Source organism: Suricata suricatta, chromosome 2 (genome assembly GCF_006229205.1).
Source record: "Suricata suricatta isolate VVHF042 chromosome 2, meerkat_22Aug2017_6uvM2_HiC, whole genome shotgun sequence".
Classification (NCBI taxonomy): domain Eukaryota; kingdom Metazoa; phylum Chordata; class Mammalia; order Carnivora; family Herpestidae; genus Suricata; species Suricata suricatta.
Window position 1 is genome coordinate 119,314,006 of NC_043701.1, and position 23,621 is coordinate 119,337,626.

Below are 23,621 nucleotides of genomic sequence, written 5' to 3' on the forward strand. Positions count from 1 at the left end.
TTATTTTCATGCAGTGAAGAACCTGGTTAGAGAGAATGACTTGGTCTGTGTCTTAATAAGGCAGCATTGGCTTTCTGCTTCTTGTCTGTGTGTATGTGTGTGCATGGGGGTGTCTGCAAGTGTGAATGTATGCGCATGTGTATATACAGGTGTAGGACTGTGTATATGTGTGAATGCATGTGTATGTGTATGGATGTGTGGTCATGTACATGTGTGTGACTCCATGTGTGCATGTGTGTGTTTACACACGTGCATGTGTGTGCATATGTGTGCCTGTGTGTGCGTGTGACTGCATGTGTGCCCATGTAGTGATGTAGGTGAGAAAAATGCAGTGCAGGAAAATTTGTTATCTGCATCAAGTATTCAGGAACTAAAGAAAGTGATGTGCAAGAAACAGCTGATTTTCTAGCAATTATACAGAACTTCTCTCCCCACTTTGCACCTCCTTCATTTGGAGAAGTCTGTACCATAATCTGGCATTCTCTGTTAGGAAAGGTCATTCACAAGAGGCCTTCCCTGGAGCAGTGAAGGTACCACACCTGTGTCAGGTCACATGCGACTAGAGGGGCCTAGGCCAGTGAGAGCAGCTGGAGGGGAAACCCTCCAGGAGATTCCTGTTAGAATCTTCACCAAACCAGTGTGGTGACATTGCTGCCACCATGTCTGAAATATACACAGTCACTAGGAAAGAAAGCATGTGAATACTCAGGAAGCCCCATGGGAGTTGTTTCAGTGTTTTTCATTCGGTTGGATCTCCATTTATTTAGTTATCTTTAGATACTTTTTTGATTGGCTACAAAACATTCACATCTACATAAAATCAGCAGAGGAGCAGCAACTGCGAGAAAAAGAGGAGAGATGTGACTCCCTTCAAGGGGAACAGTGTGAAGCTCGCGCATGGACACAGAAAGGCGCACTCCAGAAACCCCTGGCATTACAGCCATGCCTCTGCCAGACACGTGCATCCAGGCGGACCCCACTCATGCAGGTTTTGGTGCCTCCTTAGAAACATTTCTGGGTGCGGCTTATTCAGATACTTTATCTAAACTGGTAAATGAAGGGATGGGGAACATGAATTGTTTGTATGAAGAGTTTATCTGAATACAAGAGGCATGGTCTTGCTCACACAGTGGTGCTCCACTGGACGACATCCCAGCCCCTAGGCGGTGTCCCCCCTGGGTGGCATCCCTGCTTCCGTGGCGGTGTCCTCCTTGGACAGCATCCCGGCCCCGCGGTGGTGCTCCCCTAGAACAGCATCCCGGCCCCAAAGCTATGCTCCCCTGGATGGCATCCCAGCCCCGCAGCAGTGTCCTCCCTGGACAACATCATGCCCCTGTGGCAGTGCTCTCCTTCGACGGCACCCCTTCCCCCACAGGACCTCCTCACTTCCCTGGAGCCCACATCATCACAGTTTCAAAAAACTGCAGTTACTTAGTCCGATAAAAATATGTCCTTTGAAGAAAACCACTTTGAGACTAAATCTTTAAAGAACAGACCTCACTACAAAATACGCTCATTTTTATACGTCCTATTTCCCTTTGCAGATACTGGTTGAATAAAAAGCTGAAAAGCATTTACCAAAACAGGTCAAATTCCTGAGCAAGGCTTAGCACTTTGAGTCACTTTTATTTGTACTAGGTGTTGTTGATGCTATTTTTTATATCATAGTTTTTGATTCCGCTTCATAAATCACTCCTGTGCCCATGCGGAGGAGTCAGTAAACAAGAGTGATGTGAGGGGACTCACATGTCATTGCAGATGATGGACGAGATGCAAGAGAAAACAAGTACACAGGACACCTGCCAGGTCAGTACCAACGTCCTAAGTACTGAAGCAAATAACAGATTGTAAAGGAGTCCCACCTGTCCATTTTTGCTTTTGCTGCCTGCATTCTGGTGTCACATCTGAGAAATCCTGGCCAAGATGCTTCCTCCCTCCCATTCTTCTAGGAGTTTTAGAGTCTAAGTCTTACAGTAAGACTTTATGAGCTGATTTTTGCATATAGTGTAAGCTGTGGTCCAGTTTCACTTTTCTGCATGTGATCATCAAGTTTTCCCTATACTGTTTGTTGGAGAGACTGTCCTTCTCCCATTGCTGTTCTCTGCACTATTATCTACTTATGTCAATACCTTACTCTTAATTACCTACTTTTGTAAGTGTGATGCCTCCAGCTTTGTTCATCTTGCTCAAGACTGCTTTGGCAATTCTGGATCTTTGTGGTTCCATATGAACTTTAGGACTATTTTTTTTCTATTTCTATTTTTTAAAAAGCCATTATAATCTTGATACGATGGCAGTGGATTTGTATGGATACCATAAAAGTATTAATCCTCTAGTCCATGAACATAGGATGTTTTCATGCATTTATATATGCCTAATATCTTCCATTGATGTTGTCATTGTACAAGTCTTTTACCTCTTGGTTAAGTTTATTCATATTTATTCTTTCTGATACTGTTATAAATGGGGTCACTTATGTAATTTCCTTTTCAGAGGTTTATTGTTAGTGTACAGAGATACAACTAATTCTTGTCTGTTGATTTTGTACAGTGCAATGTAAATGATATAATTTATCAGCTGTAACAAATGTGTTTATGAAGTAAGTCCTTAGCATTTTTTACATACAGGATTATGTCATCACCAATTGATGATTTTACTTCTTCCTTTCAGATTTAAATCCCTTTTATTTATTTTCCTTGCCCATTGTTCTGTTGTACTAGGTTGAACACACATGACGAGAGTGGGCACCCTTCTCTTGTTCCTAACCTTAGAGGCCTTTAGCTTTCTACTACTGACTATGTTAGCTGCAGGCTTGTCATATGCTATCCCATTTGCATGGTAAATTAAATTGAATTTTGAGATGATATCCATTCCTGGGAAAAAAAACAACAACATGGCCTCAGTGTATTATCCTTTGTATGTGCTGCTACATAATATTTTAAAAAGACTTTTTTGTGAAGAATTTTTTTGTTATATACTTTCTTGTAATGTTTCTATCTCATTTGGGCACTCTTCCACCTCTGCGCCAAGCTCCTGCAGCATAATTGACAGATGATAATTGTCACTTTTAAACATAACATGGAGGCTTAAATACCAGCTTTCAGCTCATACCCATGCTCTAGTGGCACTTGGGGACCAGCATGGCACTGCCGTTTGTTCCATACTCACATGACACTGGTATCTTCTGCTCAAATAGTATCATCAGGTATTTCTTATAAATTACATGTTGCCAAAATGTGGCATTCTGTTGCTCATTTTGTTGTCTATCAATCATTTTCATCCTATAATTTATATGTAAAAATATTTTGGAGAGACAATTTTAGACTTTTGTATTTTTTTCTTTGTGTTTCCACTGTTTTGTTTATGGAAACTTCAATATGTGGTTGTTAATTAAGTTTAAGTAGATTGTTTCATTAATTAACAAAGAGTAAGAAAGCCTTTGAGAATAATCGCTATATGAAATGACTTTAAATTCAACATTGTCATTCTTTTTAAGAATTAATGGAGGGGCACCTGGGTGGCTCAGTTGGTTAAGCAACCAACTTCGGCTCAGGTCGTGATCTCGTGGTTCATGAGTTCAAGCCCCACATTGGGCTTGCTGCTGTCAATGCAGAGCCTGCTTTGGATCCTCTGTCTCCCTCTTAATCTATCTCTCCCCATTTGTACTTTCTCTCTCAAAAATAAATACGACTTTTAAAAAAATTCATGGAATTTCTCTCCAACAGATACAGTTAATAATAAATGACACAGTTAGTTTTATCCACCAGCAGATGGCCAAAACTCCATCTAAGTCATGTTGTTAATAAATCTTGCAGCAGAAGGTTTTCTTATATGAAAGTTTGGTTTTATATTTCAATGACTCAGCTTTTAGGAAAATGTAAAATATCAAAAGATTGTTTTTAAAAAATAGGTCAGGGGCACCTGGGTGGCTCAGTCAGTTGAGCGTCTGACTCTTAGTTTCAGCTCAGGTCATGATCTCACGGTTTCATTAGTTTGAGCCCCACATCTAGGTCTGTGTTGGCAGCATGGAGACTGCTTGGGATTCTCTGTCTCTATCTCTCCCACCTTCCCTCCCTCCCTCCTTCCCCTGCTTGTGCTGTCTCTGTTTCAAAATACATAAATAAACTTTAAAAAATAGGTCAACAAATTTATTTTTCAAAGATGAGAGAAATAACTCTAACAAAAATTAGGGAATGCAAGTCTCGCTCCATTTCTCACATCTTGTATATATCCGAGACTGTGCTCAGTGTTGCAGAGTGATGTTTAGCTTGGTTCCCAGTAAGGATGTATTGTATCTGAAAAGAAAGTAGTCTCCATAGGAGACTGACGCGGGACCCACATCTGTTCTGCATCTGCTGCTGTGGGGAGAAGGTGCACCTCCCGCTGTTAACACGTGGGGCTGACACGCAATGCAGCCTCAGCTGGACCAAGCCTAAATTCACTCGTGCTCCACCGCTGGTATCCCTAACAGACCTTCAGCTTTGACCTGTTCAGAAGTTCAATTCCAAGTTTGCTTTTTGGTGAATCATGCATTAGAATAGATTCAATTCCATTTATCCTACTGTTTCTATTTTTCTTGCTTTGCATATTTATTCCTATTCTACAGCCTCATGTAAGTTATTTCACATTTTGATAACGTTTGATGTTTCCGCTATTTCATGAAGTATGAAACATGATTCTTTAGAAGGAAAGAAACTTCAGTTTAGAAACTGATCAATTTTCCTCTGGAGTCTAAAAACTTATTCTAGAATATCAAGGCTTAAATCCACCAGGTGCCCTTTCATTAATTCTTTAAAAAAAATGACAATGTTGAATTTAAAGTCATTTCATTAAAGCAATTATTCTCAGTCTTTCTTATTCTTTCTTATTTAATTAAACCATAGACTTAAATTTAATTAACAACCATATCTTATTTTAAAATTTCCATAAGCAAACATTACCTGGTATTTGATGGACCATTATAAAAAATAAAATCTTCAAAGTCTTCAGTAGTCCATTTTACTGTCCATCAAGCCAAACAGAAGAACCAATATTTTTATGTCTAACTTAAATTCCTCATGTTGTAATAACTGAAATACTAGTAATCCATTGAGTAATAGCAAGCATTCTAGATGCCATGTTAAGCAATCTGTACACACATATCTCTTTAATTTCTTGTAACAAGGGGCACTTGGGTGGGTCAGTCAGTTAAGCCTCTGACTTTAGCTCAGGTCATGATCTCATGGTTCATGAGTTTGAGCCCTGCATTGTGCTCTGTACTGTCAGCACTCAGCCTGCTTGGGATTTCTCTCCCTCTCTCTCTCTCTCTGCCCTTCCCCAGCAATCTCTCTTGCTCTCAAAAAACAAATTTCCCATAACATGACTGTGCAGTAGTTCTACTGTTATCTTCAAAGATATTCAGAATTCATAAACTTGACAGGGGACAGAATGAGACCTAACACCAAAGTAGTACACTCTCATTAAAGCTTGTGTTCTCAACAACATGCCTAGAGGCATGTTTAGAATCGTGGGGAAAAAACACAACTTTATGCCATACAATGAGGTAATTAAGTTAACCTCATTACTTAAAAATCTAAACATTACCAAAGTATTTAAAGTAAAAATGGAAATGTCATTCTTCCCAGGCAAGTTACAGCCTACATCACCATGTAACTATTTTGAATAATGGGAAATTCAAGAGTGAGTAGAAAGATCTGAGATTGCCAGGAGTTCAGGGTAGAGAAAGATCAATCGGTGAGGCACAGGGTATTTTGTAAATGTGGGAACTACTTTGTATGATATAAACATGGGGGAAACAGAGCTTTATGAATTTCTCAAAACCCACAGAAGTATATAGTACAAAGTGTGTGCACTGTGTAAGTTAGTTAACAAGAATGCATGAATGTTGGTGCACACATTGTAACAAATGTATTTTACCTATGCAACCGGCTAGTAATGAGGACACTGTGGGAGGCGAAGGGGGTTTATGCTTCCTCTCAAAGTTTCTATAGAACAGAAAACTAGTCTTTTATCTTAAAACATATAAAAGGCTTCACTCTCTGACCTCTCAGTACACAAGTCTGGCTAAGCAATGGCCAATGACATTCAGCTGTAAAGTAGATGCCAGATGGGGAGTGACCCAGGCGGCAGATGTCCAATGATGTTGGGAAGAAAACTGGGGGGGAAAACTAGGTTCCTGGAGAATCCATGGTGAGGCCAATTTTCAGACATGTTCCTTACGTGGAAAAACCGTAACCCACTTGCTGAAATCTTTAGGGTGAGGAGCTCTATGCAGTTCTCAAGTGTAGAAACAGCAGGTGTATTTCAAGATTCACAAATACTGCTAAACTACCCTCAAAAAAAATCTGTATCAATACAGAACTCAACACCATTAACAAATATTTGTTTTTTCACAGATTCTAATATCAAGTATTATGATTTTTTGTCTTTATAATGAGATAGAAAAAGAGTTTTATCTCTCTTTTACAATGTTATTTTAAATTACATATTCTTGATAATTACTCAGTAAGAAAATATTCTTTAGGTTATATTGGCCATTTATATTCTCCTTTTATGAATTTTCTGCTTGGATAACTTTTTCTATTAAATTTTTTATCTTCTCCTTACTAATTTAAAAAGTACATATTATTTGTCTAGATACTCAAGTCAATTTGATTCTTTCTTTTTTTTTCCTGGAACACGAAAATCATTAGCCCAAATGAGGCACATGTTTCCTTTCATACTGTTTAATTTGTTTTTACTTGTTTATTTATGTTCTTTACCCTGTCACAGTCTCTCATCCTATAACATTTACTGCAGGCCCAGATGTACATGTGCCAAAATATCATGGAGAAATGTATAGCATCTGATTATGTCATTGTATGTTAAAAAATATTATTGTGCAATCAGTCTCCTTGTTTCTTACTTATTCTATTTTACACTAACTTAGTGAGATCTGATGATGCCAAAGGAGAATGTCTATACCTAGGTTTCTTACTGAAAACCCTCCATTAATTTAATCAATCAACCTAACTAGCTAGCTACCTATCTATCTCAAAAAAAAAAATTACTTGCCAACAATAAAATGCTAGGTCTTAGGAGCATAACTTGACAGGTTAGGTAGCTTTTGACAATTGTCATAAACATCTGAACTACAGACAGCACAAAAACAGAAAAATGCAAGTCATCACATCACAAAATCTCTCCTGGCCACTTTCCCGTTAATCCTTTTCACACAGTGGCATCCACTAGACCATCACACAGTGGTTTTGCAGAATCTTGGATTTCTTATAAATGTGATCACAGAGAGTATAGCCTATGCCTGGCTTTATCTCTATGTAACATTTTTCAGCTTCATCTCTGCTGTTTTGTGTATCATGACTTCATGCACTTCTACTGCTGGCTGGTATTTCCTGTTGATGGATATTTGGTATGTTCACTGTTTATGAGGATTATAAGGCTACTATAAAATTTTTTTGAACAAAATTTTTTATGGACATATTTCCTCCTCCTGAGTAAATAACTATGGGCGATGTATGTGTAACTTTATTTACCACTCTTATTCAACATAGTATTGGAAATTCTATCTAGCACAATCAGACAAGATTAAAAGAAAGAGAACCAAATTGAAAAGAAAGAAGTAAAACTGTCATTTTTTGCTAATGATATGATCTTATATATAGATAATTCTAAAGACTTAAGAAAAACACTCTTGGAATCAATCAACAAATTCAGTAAAGTTGCAGATTATAAAACTAACATACAGAAATCAGGTGTGTTTCTATACACTATTAATGATATGCCTGAAATTAAAAACAATAAACTATTCCATTCACAACTGCATCATAACCAATAAAATACTTATAAATTTTACCAAGGAAGAGAAAGAGCTGTACAATGAAAACTACAGAACTTTGATAACATAAATTGAAAAGGTATAAACAAATGGAAAATTATCCCATGTTCATGGATTGGAAGGATTACTATTGGTACAATGTCTTTACTACCCAAAGCCATCTATAGAATCAATCCCTACTAAAATACCAGTAACATTCTTCACAGAAATAGAAAGAAAAGAATCCTAAAGTTTGTATGGAACCACAAAAGACCCTGAATAGCAAAAGCAAACCTGAGAAAGAACAAAGCTGGAGTCATCATACTTCTTGACTTCAAAGGACACTACAAAGCAACGGTAATTAAAATAGCATGGTACTGAAAGAAGAATAGACACACAGACCAATAGAATAGAATAGGAACCTGGAAATAAACCCACCATATACAGTCAACTAATATTTAACAAAGTAGCCAAATATACTCAATGGAAAAATGATAGTCTCTTCAATAAATGGTGTTGGGAAAACTGGACAACCACAAACAGAAAAAATGAAATTACCTCAAAATAGATCAATGACTTAAGACATGTGGTACAGTGTGAGAAAGAAAACAATCAATATTCATCTCCATACTGAACTTTGAGTATGCCACCAAAGGACAGAATAGATACCACAGTGAGCCTCACTATCCCAAACTAAGTTGTTTAATTATGAAGAAGCCTTCTGACAAGAACTCCCTTGGAATGATAAAGGTAAGCATCAGTTTCTCATACATCTTAACATTGATGAAATAAAAAACATGGATAAAATCTGATAAAAGTTTTTAATTACTACTTTTACATTTCTTTTGAATGTAATTATTCTAAATATTGCAAAGATACATCTCATAAATTAAGAAAAATTCTGTCTAAAGTTTTTTTCTCAGTCAGTATATTTTATTTAGAAATATTGCATGACACAACAGAACCTTATGAATATTCTATAAAGTCACAAAAAATATCTTAAATTTTAAGTGGATTCAACCTAGACAATCTAAAACAGACTAAAAGAATCCTTTGTCAAAACTACAGGAAAAAAATTCTTAAACTTAAACAGGTCTAAAACATTTTGGACACTACTATATGACTCTGAGCATCATCAAACACCTGTCTTTGATGTCCAATCAGAAACAAGATACAATATGCTCCTTCCCATTTTGAAAATCTGACATTATCTATGTTATACCTTAATTCCCTTAGAGAAATGTTTTGTTTAATCCCCAAATAAGTAGCAAGTACACCCTGAAACAAGCTAGAATACACGGACCTCCGTGCACCAGGGCAGCTCAGTTGGTTGAGCATCACACTCTTGGTTTTGGCTCAGGTCATGGTACCAGGGTCGTGAGTTCAAGCCCTGCATTGGGCTCTGTGTTGAATGTGGAGGCTGTCTGGGATTCCTTCTCTCACTCTTTCTGCCCCTCCCCTGCTTGTGCTCTCTCTCTACTCAAAAAAAAAAAAAAAAACAGACAACACAGTTTCTTTCTTTAATGACCTCGGAGTCTGTTAAGATTCAGATACTTAACAGACTACACTACACATAGTCAAAAGTATTGTAGGAAAAACTTTAAAAAATAAATTACTGTAGGAAATTAGATAAAGAATCTACAAAGAAAATCAAGAATAAGAGGAGTAGTATTTAGGGAATCCTAATCAGACATATGTGTTAAAATGTGTGAAAACGAAGGCATTAACATGTTTGAGAAGATAGTCAGAAAAGAGAAGTATATGAGCAACAAGCATGAAGATATGTACCTACATGTGTATCTATATAAACTAGGTAAATATGGTGTCTGTATACGTATTTAAATATTTGTGTTACACATATAACATTATTGTATTTTAGTGTGTATAATGTTATGTAATAATATGTACTTTTTTATTACATATTTATACATTATATATTAACATGTAGATATATTTATCTAGGCTACATATATACATATATATATACACATACATATACCTATAGATATATAATATGATGCTTTAGGTAATATACTACATGTAGATATTCATCATCAAATATTTAATAATACTGTGATGATTTGTAAGCCACATTGCTGTGTTTTCTCTTCAAAATGTGCAGTAATATCTGCTATCTATACACTCTTTCCCAGGATTTCTTTAGGATATATACAGATTATGCTGTTATATGAAAGGAAAAGGTTTGCAGATAGCTAATATTAGTGATTATCATCTAAAACTTTATGACGTCTCTAAATCACTCTGCTGATTTGCTATATCACACTTCTAATTCTCATTTTATTAAGAGAAGCCCTAAAATGTTAAATGAGATTTTGACCTGTGTATAAAATACTTCATTTCATGGTGTATGGAAAGGGAATAAAAACACTATGGGCAGTGTACCAAGGGCAATTGGGGAAGACGGTTGTTCAATGTCCTTCCCAGAGATGCGTCTCTGGAAGGCGAGAGCTCTGTGGAGGAAAGTGGCACCTTCCCTCAAAGGAACTACCAGACCAGTTCTGAGCACCGCAAGGGGGCGGGGTTCTGCTTCCTGGTTCTCAAAGAGCCCAGCAAGTCATCCCTTCTTCTGGCTGTTGTGTTCTGCCTGTCCTTGGTTGGTGGGTTGGTCGTGTCAATCGCTGTGGGGTCTTCCTTCCCTAAGCATCCCCCTAAGGGGCCTCAGAATCTACTAAAATCTCCTCAGTGATACTAGGGATTGGAAAGCAATGAGTCAGGGAGTAGCAGTTTTTTCCTCTGAGATCATTTTCCTTATAGCATCTCATCCTGACTTCAGACAACATAAAAGGAACACTGGACTCAGCAAATTTCTTGAGGCAAGTTACAGAATGATGGGGAAAAAAATCTTAAAACTTTTCTGTTTTATAAGAATTTATCATTCTATGATAACAGTTTTTAATATTCACTAATCCTTATTTCCTAAGTGCAAGTTACTGCATTGCTACAGTTTACTGAGAAGCCTTCAGTAATATTTGTAAAACTCTGACTATACTCAGTATTTGGAAAAGTTACCCCTTTTTTTTAAAGTTTTAAGTATACAATCATATAATTACATTTCCATTATTCTTTAGAAGAATGCTACTTACCAGTGCCCCCAGAATTCTCTTGGGTTAGCTATGATTTTTATTTCCTGTTCTCTATTTTATTAAAAATTACAGATACTTCATTGCCATTATTGGTTGAGACTGTTGTAATGGTGAGGTACAATTACAAGAAGATCACCTTTAATCCATTTCTAGCAAAGACATGTACACCTTGAAAACTCAAATGTGAACCATAAGTACTTATCTTGGTACCTATGTTTGTAAGCATTACTCTCCAATATTTCCTCTACACAGAAGTGAACTTCATAGATGATATACTGATCCATTTTCTATTAATTAGACACTGTGGATCCTGTTAGACACAATAAAATAAATATGGTAACATGAAGTATCCCTGTGATATTGGAAATGGTTAGTATCTTGGCCATTATGATGAACACCCTAACCTACACAAATGATGAAACTGTGCAGAACTCAACACATACAAACACATACACACATAACACAGCAGTAAGTGAACTAGGGGACATATAAACACTCACTCTGCATACTGAAAAATACTCTCACTGGAACACTGATACTGAAGTGAAGTAGTATTATGACACAAAAATGATATTTAAAATCCCTCTTTTTAGGGACACCTGGGTGGCTCAGTTGGTTAAGCGTCTGACTTCAGGTCAGGTCATAATCTCATAGCTCGTGGGTTTGAGTCCCCCATCAAGCTCTGTGCTGACAGCTCAGAGCCTGGAGCCTGCTTTAGATTCTGTATCTCCCTCCCTCTCTCTGCGCCCCCCTCTCAAAAACAAACAAATGTTTAAAAAGTTTTTAAATACTTCTTTTTACAGTGTTTCCAATTAAGGAAACATTCCATTCTTTTTTACACATACACAAATACAGACATACACACACAAACACCTGTCGCAAAAAACTTCAGAAAGTATTGCTGTCCGGTCAATAATTAATATTGATTCACTCAATAATTAATATTTGTTTTCAAATATATTGACAAATAAAAGCACAAATGTTTTTAAAGGTAAATCCAAACTTCAGAGATGCAGGAAGTGACCCAACTCGAAGCCTTCAAATCACACCTTTTCTTCAAGCACAACTTCTCAGCCACTTTTGCATGTCTCTTAAGTCCCCTTTACTTCCCTTAAATGAAGTTCCACAACCCCACTGTAGTAAACCAGTAGCATATAGTCTGTCAACTTCATTACTCAATAATTCATTTAAGCCTACATAATATACTCAACACCTGAAAAAAGTTGAATGCAAAACCAAAAACAAAACAATTTGTTTTTGCAATGAGTAATGCAGGAAATTCTAAGACTGAATAATGTTTGCTTACTGATACTGTTCTTTACATGGACTCACTACTAATTAAATGATCTTGGTGAAAGAGTGCCGCCTAATGTATTAAAATCTGTGACGGATTTCCAAGGAATTAGGAGTACTTACAGAATTCTGTAGTACTTACAGAACAATGAGGTTGGATTGATGACTAGTACTCCCATCCACCTCAGGTGAGAACCAGTGGAAAGGACTAGAAATCCTGAGCCCAGACAAGAGATACCCAGGGAATTGAAGACAGGTTGTTTCAAATCTCTGGAAAATGAACACTAAAGAAGAGACATCAGAAGTGTTCTAAAGTGATGCTGCATAGTAGACCTTTCAGTGACTAAGGAAGTTTCTCCAACTGCACTGTCCAGCATGACAGCTACGAGCCACATGTGGCAACTGAATGCTTGAATGTGGCTAGTATGACTGAGGACAAGTGTAAATCTCTGAATTCCCAAAGTCTGTACTGGTGTTAAAGGGTTCAAGTAAAATAACACAAATAGGTCAATGTTGTTAAACAACAAATCCAAACAGATACACTTTTACAATTAAAGTTCCACATAAATGTAGACATTATTGCAGTGTTAGCCTAATTTAAACAATATACAATGTTAAGTTTTTCTCCTAAAATTATTTTAAATGGGGATTTACTATGAATTCTGTCTCTGTTAAGACTCTTCACTCCTGAATATTCATAGACTACTAATTGTGTAAGTTTTTTTCAAACCATGTGACTTAGTGTTGATCAATATGAAACTGAGGAATATAAATTATTATCACTTTGGTAATCAAAGGGTGACTGTAATATATATTATATTTGATTTCAATTTAAACACATAGACATAATCTACTTCTTATGTCATCAGTAGAGTTAACATATGAGTTAAACATATTTCTTCATAACTGGCTTCCTACGAAGAGGAACACCCTATTAGTACTAAATTTCACAGCTATTAAGAATTTGGTTGAATTATTTTCCTCATGATTGCTCTGAGGTCACATAAGACCTTGTGGTCTTTCCTCAAATACCCAAGAAAAGATCATTCATACTCATTATTTTCATGTCTGTTATTATTATTTTTGCTTTTGAATTTGATATTTGACCTGTGATAATTATTAACTAATCTAATAATATCATTACATGATCAGGCCAAATACCAAAGAATTGGCATATGTACTGGTTATTAATCCAGGACATACATTTGTACATATGCTAAAAATTAAGAATTATTACATGTTTAGATATTCTGATTTTTTGCCACTCTGGTTTCTTTTTGCAACATGGATATATAGCCATTGATATAAAAACCAAAGGAATTCCTCTCATACCATAAACTCATAAATAATGCAAGGTAGCAGAGATTTATTTATGGGATTCTAATTTTATGTGTTCTCTCATTTTAATAAATAGGTGTTTTAAGAAGTATAGATGATGTTTCAATAATATATCACAGCATTTAAATAGTTTTGCCAAATAATCAAATTCCCCTCATGTTGTGAAGGCAGCCAAATGCAGAGAATCATGGGATGAACACATGTTGATGCTATGTCCTCATATAAACACTTGATATCACCTCTGCACGGAGCTTCCAACTGGATTTAACAACCAGTTCTCAACCCTTATACAATGATGAAATGGCCATGTATATGAAATACTCTAACAGGTAAGTAGATGTCAAAAAGCAGACACAATCAATGTACTTAGTCTTGTAATTTCCTTGTCAAAACAATATATAAATAAAGAGGAACAGGGAGAGAAATAGGAACACAATATTTACACTCAAACTATGGCCTAGCCAACATTACTGAATCCCATCAGCCCTATTTCCATTTCCTGCTCATAGTGAAACTGAAGAAAGTCAGCAGAAATATGGCTTTCCCTTCCCCTCCTCCCAAACTCAGTATCTTGAACTCACCTCACATCTCCTCTGTAGTTTTCATCCAATATGAATTCATGCTTATTTCCTTGACACTGAATCAAACTTATCTCAAATAGAATATCAAAATATTTTGCATTTCATTGGACCAATCAACAAGTTTGGAGAAAATTAACTTATTCTCATAGAGAGATTTTGAAGGCTCCAATCTATCACATTATTCACAATGGATGTGTACCTAAAAAGGGTAAGTCACATGTTTAGGATCTCTAGAGGCCAGGCTTTATATTTTTCATCCTATAGCATTTCCAGTAAATTTATATTTTTATAGAACAGATGTTTAATTTTCTAGCTCTTTATTTCATACCACAATTCAACAGTGTTGTCTGAGAGAAACTTACATTTGGCAAGAACTATTATTAGTAAAGCCAAGAATATATTTACTCTATTAGGACCTTATTACTTTGAAATAAAATTGAGTATTTTTCACTTATTTTAAGGTTTTGCAATGCCTCTTATTACAGAATACATGTGGGGATCCCTTCTTATGCCAGAGTTAGTGATAATTAGTTTTTCCCAGCATCTTAAAAATTAATTGCCAGTAACTTCCATTTTTTTTCTTTAGTCTAACCCACACTAACTGCCTTGTCATCAAGAGAACACAACACAACTGACAGACTGTTACTGTAGTTTTTGATGCATACAAAGATTTATATGTGGACATTTTTATTGCCAATAATTTATTATGTCAATCAATATATATTCAGCATCCACTCATGACATAATTACTATGTTAGGCTAGTTAGGAGATATAATGACCTAAGTTAGGCTGCTAGAATTCTGAGTATTCATATTAGCCAATGACATTAAGCCATGTTCTTCAATTAGTACAGAAAGAGCCTAGCCTTAGGTGAGATCTTACTGATAACAAAAGGTATTTTAAGGAATTGGAAAAGGTTTGGGGGGAATAAAAGGTCATTGAAAAGGTGGATAAGGAAGTTACACACAAATATGTGTGATTATATTAGAGATGAACAGGGAAGGTGCCAGAGCGTTAGGTAGGAGGTGGATGTGCATGGTGTCAGAAAAGGGAGGGGTAACTTTAGAACGCTTGTGAGGGGTACACTAGGGCTAAAGGAGAATATAAGTTCACAAAAGCAGGGGAAATCGACCAAAGCACAGACTGGTTGCTTAGGTAGCATTAAAAAATTCCCATTATATTTTGATGAGGAAATGTTATAGCCAATAATGCTGTCAAATTAAGTGCTCATCATTTACTAGCAAAATGATATAGAGACATACCCTGAGAAGAAAAATGAGTAGTATCTGGAGTAAGATTTCAGATTTGTTTCAGAATTTGCCTTGTGTTGAATTGTAACTTAACAACAAATATAAAGCCATAAGAGAATGTTCTTTGAATTTGAAATTGAGACATGCAAATAGTTAAAATAAAAAAAAGCCCTGACTCTGTGCTCCCAGATGTCCACAGCAAGATTTTCTCACTTGAATGCACATACACTCACATACTGTTCTTCCCCTCTGCACACATGCTTAGTGACTTTCAAAGGTTTTATTTTTAGTTAAGGAATTGCAATGTATATTTTTATTTGTAATAATCTTATTGTCTATTAGATATATACAGTCTTTCAATACCTAGTGTTTTAAAAAAACACAGTAAAGCAAAATTTAAAGATAGGTTTTTGCTCCTCAACCATTTTTTAATGTGTTGAGAGGATTTTTCAAATGTTAGTCACACTCCAGGCTTTGTGCTTTTGAAACATCCAAAATAAGACCCAGAGTAAGGGCCAAGGTTAATTACAGATAAAAATATTGCAATCAGAGAAAAAAACTGATCATATACTTCCTATATTCCATCCAGGAAATAGATGCAGGAAACAAGAAATAACGATTCATTATTCTCTCTCATTCTATGCTGTTAGTATGTTTGGGCTAAAAGTTTTTTGAGAGAACAAACACCAGGGTGTCTTCATTAATTCCAAACATAAGAAACACAATGCAAGTAATAAAAGGGCCAAGGCTTTTAACTCCCTATGGCCTTTAGGCCCCACAAGTCCTGGGCCATGTGTATTGAGATGACAACAGGCTTGTGTCACAAAAGAAGTGAAGAAACGAGACTGTTTTCAGAATTGAAGAGTCATCCTTGTGGATCTGTATTGTGTTTCTTCAAAGCCGAAACTTTCCTGTCTCACAAAAGTTTAAAATTGTCTACAGGGATATTAAAAGAAATATAACTTATATTACTATTTTATTTTTTTAATTATTTATATTATTTATTTTATTTCTAAGTTGATGAAGGTATATTTGAGGACTCCTTGATTCAGTAATTTTGAGCATAATTTCTGTTGAAATATAAGTCATTCACATACATATGTAGATACACATGTGTGTGTATCTAAATCCCTGGTTTGTGTGTGGGTGTGTGTGTGGGTGTGTGTATACCTCTGATTTGTTCAAATTTCATAGCATTTTAGAGAAGAAAGAGAAAACACAGATAAACAGATGAAGAGATATGATGCTGTGGCAATCTGTCACATTTTTGATACTTACATAAAACCCCATTTTATTCTATAGTTTAATTGTAATGCACTCTATTAATTCATTTTTACAATGCAATATTGTATAGTTTCATTTTGGAAACTTTGGATAGTAAAAGTAAAGAAAAAGGAGATAACTAAAATAACCTATAATCTCAACATTTAGATATATCCACTATTGAAAATTTGTTCATATATTACAATTTGTGTGCATGCCTGAGTGTGTCTGTATGCACATATGTGGGGATGTGTGCATGCATGTGTGGGTGGGCATGTGTGCACAAGCGTGTGCGTGGGTGTGTGCATGTGCATTCATGTGTGGATGGGCTTGTCTGTGCATGCATGTGTGGGTGGGCATGTGTGCATACTTATGTGGTGGTTATTCATATGCATGCATCTATGTGGTTATGTGGGTGTGTGCATACATGTGTAGATGGGCATGAATATGCATGCATGTGTGGATGGGCATGTGTGTGCATGCATTTGTGGATGGTTATTCATGTGCATGCATGCATGTGTGTGTGCATACCTGTGTGGGTGAGAATGCATATACATGCATTTGTGGGTGGTTATTCATGTGCATGCATGCATGAAGATATTGGGGGGTGTAAACGCATGTGTGTGTTTTGAAGACAATTCCATAAGGACAGTAGAAAATGAAATCCTGAGACCCTTGGTGTCTTTCTGTAACAGGCAGAACAGGGAGCTGTGCTACACAGGGGAGAAGAGTATTGCGATTTGGGGTGTTATCTGGGGGAAGATGTCATCTGGGGACCAAGAGAAGTCCTGTTCAAATGTGGAGGTCGATATTATTAAAAATGAAAAGCAGACTTAAATTCAAATAACATCAACATGTCTTGAGCAGCATCAGAGGGCAGTCATCCCCACATGTGAGGCATATGCCTTCTGACAACTGCTAACATCCATAAGGGGAGGAGTTCTCAGAAACTGCACCTGCCCGTAGGGACTTCCCAGTGCTCTCATTTCCATCACTATAGGCAAACACATACTTATATAACCAATTATGTATTCTCAACCTTCCAGCTTAAGATTACAAATATTACAATTTTTCTTTACTATGACTTAACCTAACTAATCACAGAAAATTCTCCCTCTGCATTAGCACACCTTCATCCAATATCAAACATTCTCCATTGTACCAGCTCATGCATATTTCAGAAAAAGTCTGCTTTGGCCTATTCTGTTGCCTGACTATTTTCTCATCTGTTAATAACCTAGTACCCCTAAAATGGCAAGGTCTGGGCCTGGATCTCCAGTAAAGACCTACTCGAGCCTGATAATTTTAGACAGCATAACTCAAAATAATTGTGATTGTTAATAGAATTTATTGAGAGTATAGTACAGGAAGAAAGAAAATACCCAAAGTAATCTAAAACACATATCTACACTTAGAGGTCCTAAAATGTAATAAGACTTCTATAATTAAGAAAGGTCACATTTTGGGTGGATATCTCAACCCTCACAATCTGGGATCTCTTGGTAGGATAATAGCTCACTGTTTGGGCCCAATCATAATGTCCTGGAATGATCACTTTCCTTCCTTGTCCCAGACACAAGCAAGTGTAGATGTTTATTCCCCTCAGGGCAACTCCCAAGGGCACTGTTTCATCTCTGTATATTATAAGAGTAATTTCCAAAGTATTCAACCAGTCTTAAATAGCCCATTAGGCCACACAACACTGGAAATGCCAACCCAGCACCTTGTGATATTTTCTCCAACATGGCAGAAAGATAAGTGCCAGCTCTACATTTCCCTCTTGGCAGGGTGGTCTCAACTGCAAGATTCTTATAAAGAAACAGTTTCCTGAAAACACAGCACAATCACATACACAAGGTGACAACACACACACACACACACACACACACACACACACACACACCAGGCAAAATCTATGGAAAGAAAGGGTATGGGGGATAAAACTCTAAATTTTCAAAGCCATGGTTTTGCTGATACATTTAAACATGATTTTCTGAGGAAAATTTCAAAGTCAATGCATTTGTGTTATTTTCTCACAATTAAGGGATTCTCACAGAAGAGTGAGAAGGAAACTGCCTCATTCATTCAAGAAGGTTCAGAGCAGAGGAGCCAAGATGGTGGAGAGGAAGGGAGCTCTGTGAACTTCGTCTGCCCCATCTATCGAACTGAGAAAGACATTACTCTCATCTGCAAGAGCAGAAGGAGAAAATACGGACTCCAGAAAGAAGACAGCCTCAAAGATACCTGAGTGAGTGAGTGCAAACTGGACAGATTGGAAAACAGGCCAGCCCGAGAAGGGTAGGGGAGGTGGGAGCCCCAGCCCAACACGGGGCAAGCGTGCAGAGCCCAAGAGACAAAGGGAAGAGACAGAGAAACTGAACATGCTCATAGTACTATCTGGGGAAGAGATAAAGAACGTTTAACCACGCTCGGAGAGAGGAACACTCACTCCATATATAACTGCTGGGCAGCCCAAATTCCAAACCCGGGTGGCACAAGGGAAAAAACTGCTTCCAGCACTGTGCCATCCTAGAGGGGAGTCAGCAGCCTCAGCGGCGGTGCCAGGAGCGCTCACTTCGACCTCGGCTGCAGGAGTGGGAGCACGTACCTCATTTCCAGGGCACATCTCACCTCCAGCATGGGCTGCATGAATCCAAAATCCTGGGTGCCAACAGGGAAAAAATAGCCCCCACCCCTATGTGATCCTGGTAGGGAGTTGGCATCAGAGGAGGCCGGGGCTCGCACTTTGGCTACAGGAGCTCGCAGTTCATTTCTGGAAGTGCCTAACACCTCTTGCAGCAGCAGCGCAATTCCCAGCCAGCACCAAGGGAAACTGCTCCCCTCCCCACACAATCACTATCCCAGCTGGGGGCTGGGAGTCCACAGCAGTGTCTGTGAGGGCGTGTACTTCACTTCCTGCTGTGTACCTCTCCTCAGGCAACACACTGTTGTCTCAGGCAGCAGCAGCACAAATCCCAGGCTGAGCCAGGAGAAACAGATCCCTCTGGCTAAGAAGCCAGCTACCAAAGCAAGTACATCTCATCTGTGGTAGCATAAAACTGCATGGACTAGGACTTTGAACCAAGGCAGGCCTGGAAAATACAACTTGAGTCAGCTGTGGCACAAGGAGATTGGACTCATTAGAGTGGCCTACAGTGCTTAGTGCCAGCGGACCTTGGCATGCCACTATTCTACTCCCTGCAGCCACCAAGGCAAAGCTTCTGAGAGCAGTCTCTGAGACCTACTACACCAAGCCATGCCTATCTGCAAGGGGGAGCTGCTACTTTTTTTTTCTTTTTTTTTCTTTTTTCTTTTTTTTTGTACTTATTTTTTATTATTACCTTTTTCACTAAAAATTTTTTTTAAATTTTTACTCCGTATTTTCTTTTCTCCTTTCTGCCTCTTTTTTTTTTCGTTCTTTCAATCCAGATATATTCTCCCATATCTCATTCTTATCTCCCCCCCCAAATGGTCATACACTTTGAGACTGTCCATTGTCCTTTGTGGTCTCTGAACCCCTTTTTTATTTTTCTCTTTTTTTCTCTTCTTTTCTTCTCTTTCCTCTCCATTTTCTTTCTTTCCTTTCCCCGTTTTAATTTGTTTGCTTGATTTGTCTGTGTGTTTGTGTGATTCTGTTCCCTCTGTGTTTGTCTGTCTGTTTTCCTTCTTAGGGCTACCTCAAGAAACAAGCAAAAGAGTACATGACAGTGAATACCAGGTATCGTTGGGTAGGGAAATAAAATATTCAGAGGTACAACAAGAGAAACTGAGAAACATCATTAAAAGAATATTTCCTGAAATGACAGGCCGTGGACAGTCAATAAGCCTCCTTTAACAGAGCAATATTAACCGGAGCACAGTGCACAATGAGATTTTTAAAGCTGACAAGAGACAGAAAATGAGCAAAAATGACAAAACGAAGGAAATCTCCCCTGAAGAACCTATAGGAAGAAGTCACAGCCACGTAACTGCTCAAGGAAGATCTAGACAACATACCGGATCAAGAATTTTAAAAAACTTCTCATAAAATTAATCACTGGGGTTGAAAAAAGCATCAAAGAAGCAACTGAGACAATGACTAGGAACTTTGAAAATAGGTGTGATGAGTTTAAAAAGGCTATAAATGTGGGGAATAATAAAATGGAGGCAGCCACCTAAAGGATTGACGAGGCAGAGAGAAGAATAGGTGAATTAGAAGATATAGTTATAGCAAATGAGGAAGCTGAAAAAAAGAGAGAGAAATTGATCTAGGAGCAGGAAAGGAGAATTTGAGAACTGAGTGATACAATCACACAGAACAACATCTGTTATCATAGGAATTCCTGAAGAGGAAGACAGAGAGAAAGGTCCTGAAGGAATACTAGACAAAATTATAACTGAGAATTTCCCAAATCTGGGAAAAGAAATAGACATTTAAGTTCAAGAGGTACAAAGAACCCCCTTAAGACGTAATTTGAATCGGCCTTTGGCATGACATATCAAAGTGAAACTGGCAAAATATAAAGATAAAGAGAGTATTCTGAAAGTAGCTAGGGAGAAAAGGGCCCTAACATACAAAGGGAAACCTATCAGAGTGGTTACAGTCCTATCTAATGAAACTTGGCAGGCCAGGAAGGAATGGCAGGAAATCTACAATGTGATGAACAGAAAAGACACACAGCCAAGAATCCTTTATCCAGCATGCCTGTCATTCAGAATAGAAGGAGAGATAAGGGTGTTCCCAAATAAACAAAAATTGAGAGAATTCATGACCACCAAACCAGCCCTACAAGAAATCCTAAGAGGGACCCTATGAGGGAAATGTTGCAAAGAATACAAGGTGCCAGAGACACCACTATAAACATGAATTCCAGGGAGAACACAATGACTCTAAACCCACATTTTTCAATAATAACACTGAATGTAAATGGACTGAATGCTCCAACCAAAAGACACAGGGTAGCAGAACGGATAAAAAATCAAAATCCATCTATTTTCTATCTACAGAGACTCATTTTCAACTTGAAGATCCCTTCATGTTGAAAGTAAAGTAATGGAGAAATATCTCTCATGCAACTGGAAGCCCAAAGAAAGCCGGAGTAGCCGTACTTGTATCAGACAAACTGGACTTTAAAGTAAAGGCAGTAACAAGAGATGAAGAAGAACAATATATAATAATAACTGAGACTCTCCATTGGGATGAGCTAACAATTATAAATATCTATGCGCCAAATTCAGGAGCGCTCAAATACAAAAAAATTTATCACAGACAAAAACAATCTTATTGAAAAGAATGTGCTAATGCAGGGGACTTTAATACTCCACTGACAGGAATGGATAGGTCAACCAGACAGAAAATCACTAAAGAAGGAATGGACCTGAATGAATGACTCATTGGAGCAGATGGAATGAATCAATAGATATATTTAGAACTCAACATCCTGAAGTTAGGAAATTCAACTTCTTTTTGAGTGCACTTGGCACGTTCTCCAAGATTGATCACATACTGGGGCATAAAGCAGCCCTCCATAAGTATAAATGAATAGAGATCATACCATGCACACTTTCAGATCACAATGCTATGAAACTTGAAATTAACCACAGGAAACAGTCTGGAAAACCTCCAAAAATGTGGAAGTTAAAAACCACCCTACTAAAGAACGATTGGGCTAATCAGGCAATTAGAGAAGAAATTAAAAAACATACGGAAACAAATGAAAATGAAAATACAACAATCAAAAATCTCTTGGACGCTGTAAAGGAAGTCCTAAGAGAAAAGTATATTGTAGTCCAGGCCAATTACAACAAACTAGAAAAAGCACAAATTCAAAATCTAATGGATCACCTACTGGAACTAGAAACGAAGCAGCAAGAGCACCCCAAACCCAGCAGAAGAAAAGAAATAATAAAGATCAGGGCAGAAATCAACAATATAGAATCCAAAAAAACAGATGAGCAGTTCAATGAAACCAAGAGTTGGTTCATTGAAAAAATAAACAAAATTGATAAACCTCTAGCCAGGATCCTCAGAAAGAAAAGAGAGAGCACCCAGATAGACAAAATCATGAATGAAAAGGGATCTATTACAACCAAACCCTTAGAAATACAAGCAAGCATCAGAGATTACTATGAAAAATTATATGCCAACACAATGGACAACACAGAAGAAATGGACAAATTCCTAAATGCACATGCACTGCCAAAAACAAATGGGAAGAGATCGAAAGCATGAATAGACTGATAACCAGTGAAGAAATCAAATTCGTTAACAAAAATCTCCCAATGAATAAGAGCCCAGGGCCAGATGGCTTCCAAGGGGAAGTCTACCAGGCATATAAGACAGAGCTAATACCCATTCTTCTCAAACTAGTCCAAAAAATAGAAATAGAAGGAAAACTTCCAAACTCATTCTACAAAGACAGCATCAACTTGATACCCAAACCAGACAGTGACCCAGCAAAAAAAGAGAACTACAGACCAATATCCTTAATGAATACAGATGCAAAAATACTAGCAAATCGAATTCAACAGCATATAAAAAGAATTATCCATCATGATGAAGTGGGATTCATTCCTGGGTTACAGGGATGGTTCAATATTCGCAAATCTATCAATGTGATCCATCACATTAACAAAAGAAAGGATAAAAACCATATGATCCTGTTGATAGATGCAGAAAAAACATTTGACAAAATACACCACCCTTTCTTAATAAAAACCCTTGAGAAAGTCGGAATAGAAGGAATTTACCTAAACATTATAAGAGCAGTTTATGAAAAGCCCACAGCTAATATCATTCTCAATGGGGAAAAACTGAGAGCTTTCCCTCTGAGACCAGGAACATGACAGGAGTGTCCATTCTCACCACTGCTGTTTAACATAGTGCTGGAAGTCCTAGCATCAGCAATCAGACAACAAAAGGAAATAAAAGGCAACAGAATTGGCAAAGAAGAAGTCAAACTTTCACTTTTTGCAGATGACATGATACTCTATATGGAA